Source organism: Phyllostomus discolor, chromosome 3 (assembly GCF_004126475.2).
Source record: "Phyllostomus discolor isolate MPI-MPIP mPhyDis1 chromosome 3, mPhyDis1.pri.v3, whole genome shotgun sequence".
Lineage (NCBI taxonomy): Eukaryota > Metazoa > Chordata > Mammalia > Chiroptera > Phyllostomidae > Phyllostomus > Phyllostomus discolor.
In genome coordinates, this window is record NC_040905.2 from 87,414,844 (window position 1) to 87,427,192 (window position 12,349).

The window sequence follows — 12,349 nt, forward strand, 5'->3', positions numbered from 1 at the left end:
CAAGATCAACCTATGCCTGTCTCTGCATGCTGGCTTGCTGTCAGTCTTAGACTAGTCACAGACCTGATGGGGCTTCTGGTAGAAACAGGGAGCTCTGATTTTTGGATTTCCCATAGCAGATGTCTTTTCAGACTCCAGGGGAGATGGTGGGTGTGTTCCCCCTTCCCTAAGCCACTAGTCTGAGTCTGTCCAGTATTATCTCCCTGTACTCAGTAGGGCGCAGCCCTTAGTAGTCTTCCAGAGCCCAGATTTTGGGTCTCTCAGACGATGTTTTGGGAGGATGTTTCTATGGCTTTCCCGTGAAGGGGAGGCACCAGTGTATTTCCCAGGATTGTGTATGAGTTGACTATATCCTACAGCCAGTCTCTGATGACCCCTGAGTCTGTTTATGTTGTTGTCTCCTCAACAAGGGTTAATATGCAGGATAGGAGAAAAGAAAGAAAAACAAACAGATAAATAAAACAAACATCAACAAAGAGAAAAACTGAAAAAAGAATAAAAAAAGTTGCTGAGTGGAGTGAACAGGATTTCAGAGCTTTTGGCCAGATTTCCAGAGGGTGGGGGGAGCTGTATCCCACAGGGTAAGTTAATTGATTTTTCCCTGGGAGGGGCTAGCTCTTCTCAAGGCAGATGGCTGTTGTGGAGCGAGCCCAGGTATATCCGGCCTTGAAAATCCCACAGCTTCTCCCCAAAGACTCTGCCTAGGGCCTCACACTCCGGACTGTACTCAGGCGACTCCACTCCATGCCACCCTCCCTTTGCTGGAGGCCAAGGTGGGATAGCCGCAAACAGAAACTCTGTGCTTTGTCCCTTTAAGGAAGAAAAAAGATGATGGGCTTGTCACCCGAGGTTTTTGTCTCTCCCCATAACAGGGAACACCCACGGCGCGCACTCTTTGATCTCCTGATTTGGATGTTCTAAGAAATTTGGCTGGGGTAGTGGGGGAGCAGTTGCGGGAAAATGGCGACAACTGTACCTGAACAACAGTAAAAAAAAATGCCATTTAAAAAAATTAAGTCCGGTTCCTCAGTGGCACTGGCTACACTTTGAGTGGTGAAAACCATGTGACTGGGAGCTACCATGATGAATGGCATAGACATAGAACATTTCCATCACTGCACAGAGTTCTAATGGACAGCTCTGGGTCCGTCTCAATGCTTTCCTTTTATTTTGAAATGAAATCTAGTGGTATTTTTTATTTTATTTTATTTATTTATTTTTTTGAAATCTTGCAATCTTAAAACATGTTAAATAACACTATGAAGAAAGAATCAGTCCATAATGTAGTATTTTCTACAAGAAAACTTATCCAAGCTCTTAGAAAAGTCAGTATCATTGGCAAAAAAAAAAGTGGGTGCAGAAGATATTGTTCTGGATTTTAAAAAGCTTAAGAGAAATAACAAGCAAATGTAATGTTTGATACTGGTCTGAACAGAATCAGTTAAGATTATTTTTGTTTCAGTGAGAAAGTTTGATAATGGACTAGATAATACATGATATTGTGGAATTATTGTTAATTTTGTTAGGTGCTGTGGTTTTGTCAGAATATATTTCATCTTTGGGGGTATCTGTGTGGAAGCATTTAGAACTGAAATATCTTGATATTTTTCATTTTCTTAGGAATAATATAAACAATAAAGAGGGATGAAGCAACCATAGCACCATGTAAGTAATTGCTAAATCTAGCAATTACTATCTAGCAATGTATTTTAAAACTCTCAAAATAAAAATATTTTCAAAAAAACCTGTCTTTTTTTTTAATGGTTTTGACTTTGGTGTCACACTTAAAAAATGTTTTCTTAAGCAAGAGTTTTAAAAGCCACCGAGATTATCTTCCAGTGTCTTAATGGGTCATTACTCACTTTTTTTTTCTAGAAAGAGCCCCTGGTTTTCATTGAGGGACCCACCTCCATTTCATTTTCTGGTCATGTGTTTGGGTGGTATGGAAGCAGAGCATTACAAACCTGATGTTTTGTACTCTTGGCTAAAAAATAGCTGGGAAAGACTATCATCTTTGTTAGTAGGTTGATAGGAAATGTAAAGAATGAGTCTTTTGAGACAAGAGCAGACACACTTGGTGCTAACCATTACATCCTATTAAACAGATAGGAAGAAAGTTTAGAGAGTATCACCATATCTGTTACCATAAAATGAAAGTTTACACTGTATGTTCATTATATGTGTTATATTAAAAAGTTTCCGTGTCTGTTTCCTATGAGTGCTCAGTCAGGCTCACACAAGAACGTGAACAGCATACCTGTTTCAGGCAGAGGCTTCACCACGAGGGCTCCGGTGCTCACACAGTCACCCCAGAGGCTGGAAGAGGCAAGGCAGGAGACTGCCACTCACTTGCAGGTGCACCACAAGTCGGAGAACCTCTGTTCACCAGAGTCAGGAACATGCGGGAAACTCCTGTTGGTCTCCTGGTACTTTATAGCTCCGAGGTAGGTGGACGGGCAGGTGAACCAGAAGCCCCCCAGAAACTCATGCTGGGGGAGCCTGTGCCATGCCTTCTAGTGCTGCCAAAGAAAGAGGAAATTGGCTTTGGCCTCCCTCCCTACTACCTTCCAAGGACCACAGGGGTTTATCTGTAAGATGGAGTCTGAAGATGCATGCGGAACTTTGTTGCCTGGGGCCAGAGAAACAGACTTCTCCATCTTCCAGCCTCTTTGTTGTAAGAAAGAGATAGAAGGGGTTTCAAAGCTGGATATCAACAGACACCTCCCATAGAGGGGTGAGGAGCTTTCCTACAATAGTCAAATGTTTATTTTAAAAATTCAAAGAATTGCTAAACTGAAAGGCTAAGAGTAGACTACATAGGACGAAACATTTGTTTGAATATTTGTTGAAGAAAGCAATTTGAAGTTGTAAACCATGTTTGTCATAGAGGGCTGGTTTTACCCATCAGCTGGTAAGACTTAACTTCCCATGACATCATCCAATCCAGCAGAGCTTCTCAGGCAGGGCGGACCAGCCCTAGCAGTGGCTTGGAGGGTCAGAGCAGGCTGGTCTTCACCAGGGAAGCCTTGCCAAGGGCTCCAATTCCCCTCTTTATCCCAGTGTGGCATATAAACAGAACTATCCTCTAATGTGTTATGAAAAAGTCTGCAAAGCACTGCATTTTTGCCAAAAAGGCTTCTGTTGTTTTGTTGTGAATTTTATTCCTGAATGTGAAGGCTCTAAAGTGAATTAGTAGTGTACAAGAAGTGTAAGGAAAGACTCTTTTAGGGCACTTGGCTGAAGCAAAGACTTGTGTGACTACATCATGGCCATATAAAGCTGTATGTAAATCTCAGGGTATAATATTAATATTCCAGGGAGTAATGTTAGGTAAATAATGAAGCAGGCTGATAAAAATTCCCTGGGTTTTCAGAAAAGTTAAAGGCTTGATTAATTAATTCTTTATCTGCATCTCCTCCTCCCTTTCTTTACTTTTATAGCAGCGTGAGACAATTATTCTAATCTGAGAGATAAGCCTGAATTTGCTGAGAGTCGTATTTGTGCAAGTTTGTGATTTGGGCAAATGTTGAATGAATTTAAAAAATTCATGTTTGGAAGCCTCTGCTCTTAAAATAATTTTCTACCTAGAAAAGATAATTTCCAAGTGTAAAATATAAAACTCTCGACTGAGTTATAAAACTTCCACTTAAAATAACCCACTCTTTTTGAGAAAGTACTGTGCACAAGGACATCCCTTGGTGCTTGAAACCTATTAGTAAACAAGACAGACAAAGATCTCTGTCTGACCTTGCAAAGCTGATATTCTAATGGGGGAAGACAGATACCAAACAATACACATAATGAATATGTAAATTATATAGGATATTAGAAGGTGAAAAGCAATGCTAACAAAAGAAAAAGTTAGAGCATTTTAAAGAGGATTAGGTTTGCTGGGGGAGCCTGGATGAGTTTCCACAGCTGCTAGGAAGGCTCACTGAGGAGGCACATTTGAGCTAGAATCCAAGATGAGGGAGTAAGCCGCACACTCCAGGCAGAGGGACTGGCCAGGGCCCTACAGAGGAAACATGCCCGGTGTGTTTGAAGAAATGAGACCAATGTGTCTGGAGTGGAGTGAGCAAGAGGATAGCAGGATGTATAAAGAACTCCTACAATTTAACAACAAAATAACCTAATTAAAAAAAAAGAAAAAGGCAAGGACTTGACATTTCTCCAAAGAAGATATACAAATGACCAACAACATTAGTGGTGCTCAGCATCACTAATCATTAGGGAAATGCAAATCAAAACTACAGTGAGATACCACCTCACACCTATTAGGATGGCCACTATAAAAAAAAAAAAAGGAAGATGAATATCGGTGGGATGTGAAGAAATTGGAACCCTTGTGCACTGTTGGTAGGAATGTAAAGTGGTGCAGTCATGAAGAAAAAAGTATGATGGTTTTTTGAAAAATCAGAAATAGAATGATCACTTTTGGGTATTTATCCCAAAGAACTGAAAGCAGAACCTCAGAGAGATATCTGTAAACCCATGGTCAGACTAGCATTATTCAGCAGATCCGAAAGGGGGAAGCAACTCAGCATCAATCCACAGGTGAGTGGTTAACAAACTGTGCTTACACATACAATGCAGTATTACTCTGCCTTGAAAAGGAAGGAAATTCTGACACATTCTACACTGTGGATGAACCCTGAAGACAGCATGCTAAGGGAAATAAGCAAGTCACAAAAGGAAAAATACTATATAATTCCACCTATAGACAGAGGTCCAATGGTGGTTGCCAGGACCTGGGAAAAAGGGGATGAAGGATTATTCTTAAAAGGGTGTAGAATTTCAGTTTTGCAGATAGAGTTCTGGCAATGGATGGTGGCTAAAATGGCCTGGAACTCTCAGAAATAGTGGGAGAGTGACAAGGAGCCACTTTTTCACCCACACGGGCTGTCTACTGGGTGATTACCAACAAGATGCAAAAACACAGTTACCCTTGCCACTTCACAAAACCCTCCTTAGACCCTATATCCATTAATACTTACTGCTTCATTTCCCTACTGCAGATTAGAGCAAAATTTGAAAGAGTTGTAAATACTCTGTGTCGCATACCACTTTTCTATGCTTTTGGTGGGGATGGTATATCAGGTACCTGATCCCATAGGGAAGTTGGGAGGGCCAAATACTTCCTGTTGTCCCAAGGCTGGCAAGAGGGAGCACAAAACCCAAGTTCAACCTAATGGATTTTCTGTCCAGTGACTTTGATCTTGAGAGCATGATATGAAAACTAAGGAAAGAAATGGTTCAAGTTCATTAATCTCAGTGCGGACAGCGTGACCAGGCTGTTTCTGCCCTGAGTCCTCAGCTTTGCTTCCTCCTGCCCAGTCCCCTCCTTTCTGCCTTTCAGCTCTGGTCCCACAGCTTCCCATCTCTGTATGGATCCCCCCAGTAGACCCTCTCCCCCAGTTTTGTTTTCATCAAGTTGGTCATTGTTGACTTTTGTTACTTGAAAACAAAAACCTTGATGGACACAGTAAGCACTGATGCTTGAGACAAAAGATCACACCGCAGGAAATGATTTTTGTTCCATCCCCCACCCCCACTCATATCATTGCCATGGTTACTTTTGGTCACCTTCTGTAACTTTCTTTTCCACACAGTTAAGAGAGCCCTTAATATGCAGAGCACTTAGATTTATTTATTCCAAACTGGAATAGATTTATTTATTGAGTCAAATGTTATACTTTAAAAAAGCAGTATCAGGAAGATATCAATCTCTTCACTTCTATCATGTTCTGGTCTTGGCATATGGAAGGTGAAGGCTGTTTCCTATTGAACCATTTTCATAGGTAGTTGTTTATAAGAATATTCTAGATAGGTGTGTTGTGGTTTCAAGAGCTCCTTCAAGCAGTTTTATTCTAAGAAATATACCAGTAGTGTTTTTACATACTGACAGTCCAGACACATTTGAAAGTCATAAAAGTAATTTAGCACTTAAATAGAATGAAATAGAAGAGAATGTAGCTACTCAAGATGCAGTATGAGAGACAGAAACATCCACTTAGGAGTTTGTTAAAGTGTAGGTCCCCCACCCCCCCCGCACCCCTGGCAGATACTGAATCACATATTAACAAGACCTCTAGCTGTTTAACATGCACACTGAAGTTTGAGAAGCTCTGGGGCAGAAAATATCAGAGAACATGACATATAAGTGTACTGTTTCATGAAACTTGCTGCAATTAAATACCTACGAAGATATGAATTTGGTCATGATGAAGAAATGTACTTCTTACCATGGCAAATTATTGTTTCAGTAAAATAAAATTTAGAGAGAGTGGCATAAGCAAGATGGCCTAATAAAACACCCCTTGTCATATCCTCCCTCTCTAACAACAGTCATTTGGCATCAGTCCACGGACAAAGGTGACTTTGCGGGAGCTTTGGGATCTGGCCCCAGATGACCAAAGGATCCACGAGGAGTCTCTCTCACCTGTGAGTCAAGTAATAATTGTAAACATCTTGGTCACGGCTTTGGGCCCTAGAGTGGCATGTGAACCAGTACGGTCCCTTTGAGCGAGGTCCAAGAGCCCCTTGGAGGGCACTGACTTGGACTATTGCTCACAGATGAGAAAGCCTTTGCGAGGTCCAGGAGTCTAGTGGCGAAGTTCCAGTGCACCCATGGAGCAAACGACTCCCACTGGACACACCGGAGAATGTGAGAGGAACACTTTAACTTTACGTGTGTTACTCCTCCCTCAAGGTGGCACAGCTCACTGCCAAGGTAGCCCTTGTCCACTGAGATGCCTCGCTTGGGAAAGCAAGAGCATGGCAGTGAGTATCTGGTGTCCTGAGCTGTGCAGGATGCCACGGGATTTCCATTTCTCTGCTGCCTCATCTGGGGTACTGGGTTGTGAGCTTCACAACTGAGGGGCAGCCAGGGTCTAGGAAAACGGTAGCCAGGGTTTGAAACATGTCAAAGGGAAGGTGGCACCTGCCGACTGTGCCACAGATTCCATCAGGAGGCCTGCCCGTCAGCCATGGGAGGTAAATTCTGTGAGCTGTAGTCTGTTATTGTAACTATGCAAGCTTTTAAATCATCGGTGGAAAGCACGACTGAGAGCACTACAGAGCGGGAGGAAGCCATGGGGCAAGAAGCCAGTCTTGTTTGCTGAGAGAGAGAACTGTTGGGTTGACTTGATTTCTTTATTGGAAACAGTTCCAGACAGGTGAATCGAAGACACTGGAATATTTCTGGATTTATAATGTAATTGAAAAAAAATCCCATGAAATCCTGTGGTTCAGAAGCAGAAAGCAGATTGAGTGTAATAGAGTTGTATTTATAAGTGGTTGAATCACCTTATTATAGGATGTGGATAAATACAGATGGAAAATAAAGTCTTTGTTATAATATGCCTTTGACTTTTACCTTCTTCCTCATGTTTAATATGTATTTGCTCAAAAGCATTGTGGCTTGCTGGTCAAATTTTACATATCTTGATTTTGAGATAACTAATATGCTGGGACAGAATGAGCTCCATCGAGATCTCAAGAAGTCTAAAGGGACCACATGTAGAAAAATATAATTTCATGGGGTTAAGTGAATAGTCCTATAAGATTACTATGAAAATCCCAACTAATTGTATAAATATTTTTAAAAGTCAGACTTAAGAGCAAACATGAAAAATAATTGGAGTATTAGTAGACTATGAATTCTATGGTAACAGAACAGTATACTTACCAACAACAAACAGGCCCATTTAATTTCACATGACACGAATAGTGTTTATAGTATTCAGAATAAAAGGTGTTAAAAGTCTCACTCGAATCCAGGTTGTTCGGGCTTCATCTGAAATGCTTCACGTGTTCATTTTGGTGCTACGTGTGTATCGTCCTGAGTTTTTTGGATGAACGCAACAAAAACCAAGTCTATTCAACTCAATAAAAATAAATAAAAACATAACAAGAATGTAAAGGAATTTGTTCAAAAATGGCTCCTAAATAATCAAAGGAAAACAACTTCCCCTTGTGGCCATCACAGAGGCACTAGACTGGACTTATGCTCCTGCCCTAACAACCAAAACTTGGACACAATACATGAAACAACTCTTTTCAGACACTGGGCAAGAGGGCTGTGATCCTTGAGAAAAGGTAACAAATGAGGTGAACCCTAGGCTCATTCTGGATTTCTGACGTGGAGGGACTCCCTGGAGCACAGTGCAGGCGAGCACAGGAGAGGCGGGTTTGGGAGCTGAGGGAGTAATCCAGGCAGCACCGTGGCTGAGGCACAAGAATAGAAATGGATGTGTAGGTCACATGAAAAGACAGCAACTACAGGAATAGACCCACTCTCACATGGCCAAATGGCTTTCAGTAAAAGTCGCAAGGTTATCAATGGGGAAAACATAATTTTATCAACAAATTGCACTGAAACAACCAGAGATCTATGTGAAAAATAATAAACTTCTGCTCTTACTTCAGACCAGACACAAAAATTAACTCCAAATCAATCACAGGCCTAAACTTAACAGCTAAAACTATAAAATTCTGGAAGAAGCTATAAGAGAAAATCTTCATGACCTTGGGATAAATTTCTTAGATAAAATGTAAAAACCACAACCATAAAAGAAAAAAATTGATAACTTAGACTTCATTAAAAATAACTGCTGCTGCTTAAAATACATTAAGATATTGATAGGCAACAGACTGAAAGAGTATATTTCCTGTACATATTTCTGACAAATGTCTGGTATTCAAAACTTATTAAAAAAACCTCCTACAAACCAATAATAAGAACACAAATGACCTGTTTAAATATTGGGCAAGTAAATTTGGGCACTTTATCAAAGAACAAATGGCATGCAAGCACATGAAAATGTGGGAAATGTCTTTAATCCATCACTAGTCATTAGGGAAATGTAAATTAAAACTATGATGAAATACCCCCCTGGAATGGCTAAAATAAAAGGACAGACAATATCAAGTGTTGATGAAAACATGGAGCAACTCTCATACATTGCCGGGGGAATATAGAGTTATGTATTCACTTTAGAAAACCATGAATCTCTATTAGATAGCTACACACACACTTACTGTATAAACCAGTAATCTCTTGCTTCTGAAATAAGAGAAATAACAACATATAGCCACAAAAGAACTTATACAAAAATGTCCCTAGAAGCTTTATTTATAATAAACCTAAATTGGAAACAAATCCAATGCCCATCAACATTTGATGAATGTGCAAACTGCAGGGTATCCATCCATGGGAAACTTCTCATCAATAAGAAGAAACAAACTGCTTATGCAAACACTGATGGATCTTAAAAACATTCTGCCAAGTGAAGAAAGCTGGACACAAAGGAATATATACTGTATGATTCCATTCTAGAAACTTTAGAAAAGACAAATCTAATCTAGAGCTACAGAAAGCAGCCCAGTGGGCCAGGGACGGGACAAGATGGGAACTAACTTCAAAGGGGTGGAGGGGAACTTTCCGAGGTGATGGAATTGTTCATTGTCTTGACTGTGGCAGTGGTTACGTGGGTGTGTACATTTCCAAAACTAACCAGACTGTACACTCAGTATGAGTACAGTACATTAAATGTAAGTCATACCTCAGAGTTGATTTAAAAAAAAATAAACGGAAGTGGAGCAACCAGATTTCATAAAGCATAAGGAAGGGTAGCTTTTGGGGATTAAGGGACATAAGCTAACGGCCAATTTCTAGAACACTGTCATATGGATCAGTCATCCCTAGAGTTATCTCTTCTTGGGGCACTTTGATCAAAGTTCAGACTCCTGGCAGAGAAGGTCCGAGGGGACCATGCGCAGTCCTGGACCGGTGATCCGGACTGACCATCCCGTCCAGACTTCGCTAAGTGTGGCGGGGTTGGTCCCCAGAGAAAAACGTAGGTACTGTTAACAGAAGAGGAGGCAAGGATACCTGGTAAACAAACAAAACACAGTCTCCCCCTTTCGTTTCCAGCATGACCAAGGAGAATGGTGAGACTCCAAACACGTACATGTTCATTCTATTCAAGCATAATTTTTAGCAGGGACTGTTTGCCAGGTCAAATTACTGACTGGAGGTGCGTTTGAGGTCTCTGTAAAGAAAAAGGGATCATATTAATGTAAGAAAGAGAAACTTGGTAGGAAAGGATCATTTGATGTGGGTGTGGAGCACAAGGTTTTTTTTGGGGGGGGGGGGATTGTAAGTGGGGGTTGGAGAGAATTCAGCTAAACATAGGAAAGAACTTTCCAGCAATTAGAAGTTTGTACCTGCTTGGGTCGTCCAGAGGCAGAGAAATTCTTTAGTAAGGAAGAGGAAGGTGAACAGCCAGAGAAGTAGACTCCAGAATTCACCTCTTGTCCAATCCACAGATGGAGAAAGACTTTCCCTGGTTTTAACTTTCTGTGATTGGGTCTCCCGAGACCTCCTTGGCGAGTCGGCAGAGGGAGCCATTCCCCAAGTAATCTCCGCGAGAGGCCTGGCAGAGACAGTTTTGAGAGTCTGGGGAATTCACTCCCTGCCCCGCCTCTGTGAAGCGGCTCCCTCAGTCCTACCCATCCCCCCAACTCCTCGCCTCATCTTCCCGACCACTTCGTTGCTGCTTCGCACACTCTGCTACCGCTAGGTCACCATCCATCCCTTCGCCCCACATTTGCACTCCCTCACTGGCACTGCTGGGGGCGTGCCGTCCACTCCTGCTGTCCCCACTCCCCCAAATCTTCCTAGAGGGTCCAGAACAGCTCTCGGACTTTGACCCGGGGGCGCTCGTGGGTACGGGCGCAGACCGGCACTCTCTCTGCCATCCAATGCGGTGACCCCCAAGGTTTGCCAACTTCGGGACCGGACTATTGGCGGGTCACTCTCGGACGGTGGAAACGGCTCAGAGCTTGTCGACCTAAGTTCGGGGCGCAGGAGTTGGGCCGGCGGATCCAGCGGGCTGCAGCAGGGACTGTGCGCGGCGCCAAGCGACGCCCCCTCCAGCGGTCACTGCCCCGGCCGCAGCAGCTGCAGCAGCGGCAACTGCTCGCACCCGGGCCCCGGCCCCGGCTCGGGTTACTCCCTTCCTTCTCCAGCATCTCGGGCCAGACTGGGAAAACCTTACTCAAGTTTGCATCGAGTACTTTCTCTGGTGCGCAAAACTGCGGGTCTGGAAACGCACCGAGACCGGCCTCCCTTCGGTGCCTCCACCTTTGAATCTGAACTAAGACTGCCAAGTATCACTCTCTTCAGAGACGCCTCTTGGAGGCCAAGTGCTCTGTTTGGGACAGATTCTGTTTCTCGGCTGGTGTTCAGTGAAAACCAGGGGAAAAGGGTTGCGCTGCGAATCTCAGGATCTCAGGATCTGGGTAAGATTTGGGTAAACCTGATTCTGGCAGCCACTGGGCCTTAGCCGGACGCTGGATGGTTTCTCACGGGCGGGGGGCACATTTTCTTTTGCCAGGATACCCAAGTGCGGCGTGAGGTGGGGCGAGACCGGCCCAGTCTGGTTTGTTTATGTCTCTTATTGTTATTGCTTGCATTTGGTCTTGTTATTTGGGGGCTTGTAGGAACTTCTTGTAGTATTTTTCATGGGGAGACATCCCATTACGTGTTTTATTTTGCAGAATCTCTGCCCTTGTGTTGCCCTCTCTGTTCCACGATGACAGGTGTCCTGATGGGTGTAGAGAGGTGTGGGGCGATCAGACTGAGAATGGAAATTAGTTTCAGCAGCGCCTTCTTTTGAGATCAGCTTCACTTCTCCTCTGGGATCTCGACTTGTTTCTAAACTTTTCTTTCTCCAGTACTTGATATTCAGATGGTGCAGATAGACTTGGGATAGTCCCTCTTCTTGCGTTCTCAGCATCCTGCAGGGGAGTCAGAATCAGAGGCTGGGTGACTTAGACCAGAGGGCTCTCTTCCTTCTGTGCATGCCTGGCTCCTCAAGGAATGGTGGGGTGGGAGGCGATTTTTCAAGCCACAGTTGCCATAGAAAGATCTACCTCATGCTGGTCTTTTAAATTCCTTTGATCTAAGATTTTACCCCTGGTTTAGGGAAATATTTTGTCCTCTTTTTTTCTTTCTGGAAGAATGATCCCACTGAGCAATGAAGTATAATGATATCTTTGATGCTTCTGTAGGAAATATCCTTATGTGAGGACCCAAATTCCTTAGTGGAAAGTTGAAGTTAGAGATTTGATCAGTCCAGAAGTTCTTAGGGAGTACTCTCCATGCTGTCCACAAGGCAGAGGAGAATGACATTCCTTCGTGGTTCTCCTTGCCTTTCTCCTTTATGTCCAGGGCCTCACTTTTTGTAGAGTCTTCTCAACTGTAGAGGCTTCATTCTCTGTGGAAGAAAAGACTGGAACGAGGTCCTAGTCACCAGAAATGCCGTCTTCCTGACCTGACGGCTGC

The 12,349-nt window shown here is 43.0% G+C and overlaps 1 protein-coding gene across 2 annotated transcripts in view; it reads left to right on the forward strand.

The window, feature by feature from the left end:
- Positions 1-10,712: 10,712 nt before the first annotated feature.
- MEGF10 (multiple EGF like domains 10) overlaps positions 10,713-12,349 on the forward strand; it is a 173,354-nt gene continuing 171,717 nt past the window's right edge. For both annotated transcript variants that reach the window (XM_028530034.2, XM_036020709.1), the window contains exon 1: positions 10,713-11,304. The gene's annotated coding sequence lies outside the window, so the exon portion shown is untranslated. The remainder of the gene's footprint in view (positions 11,305-12,349) is intronic.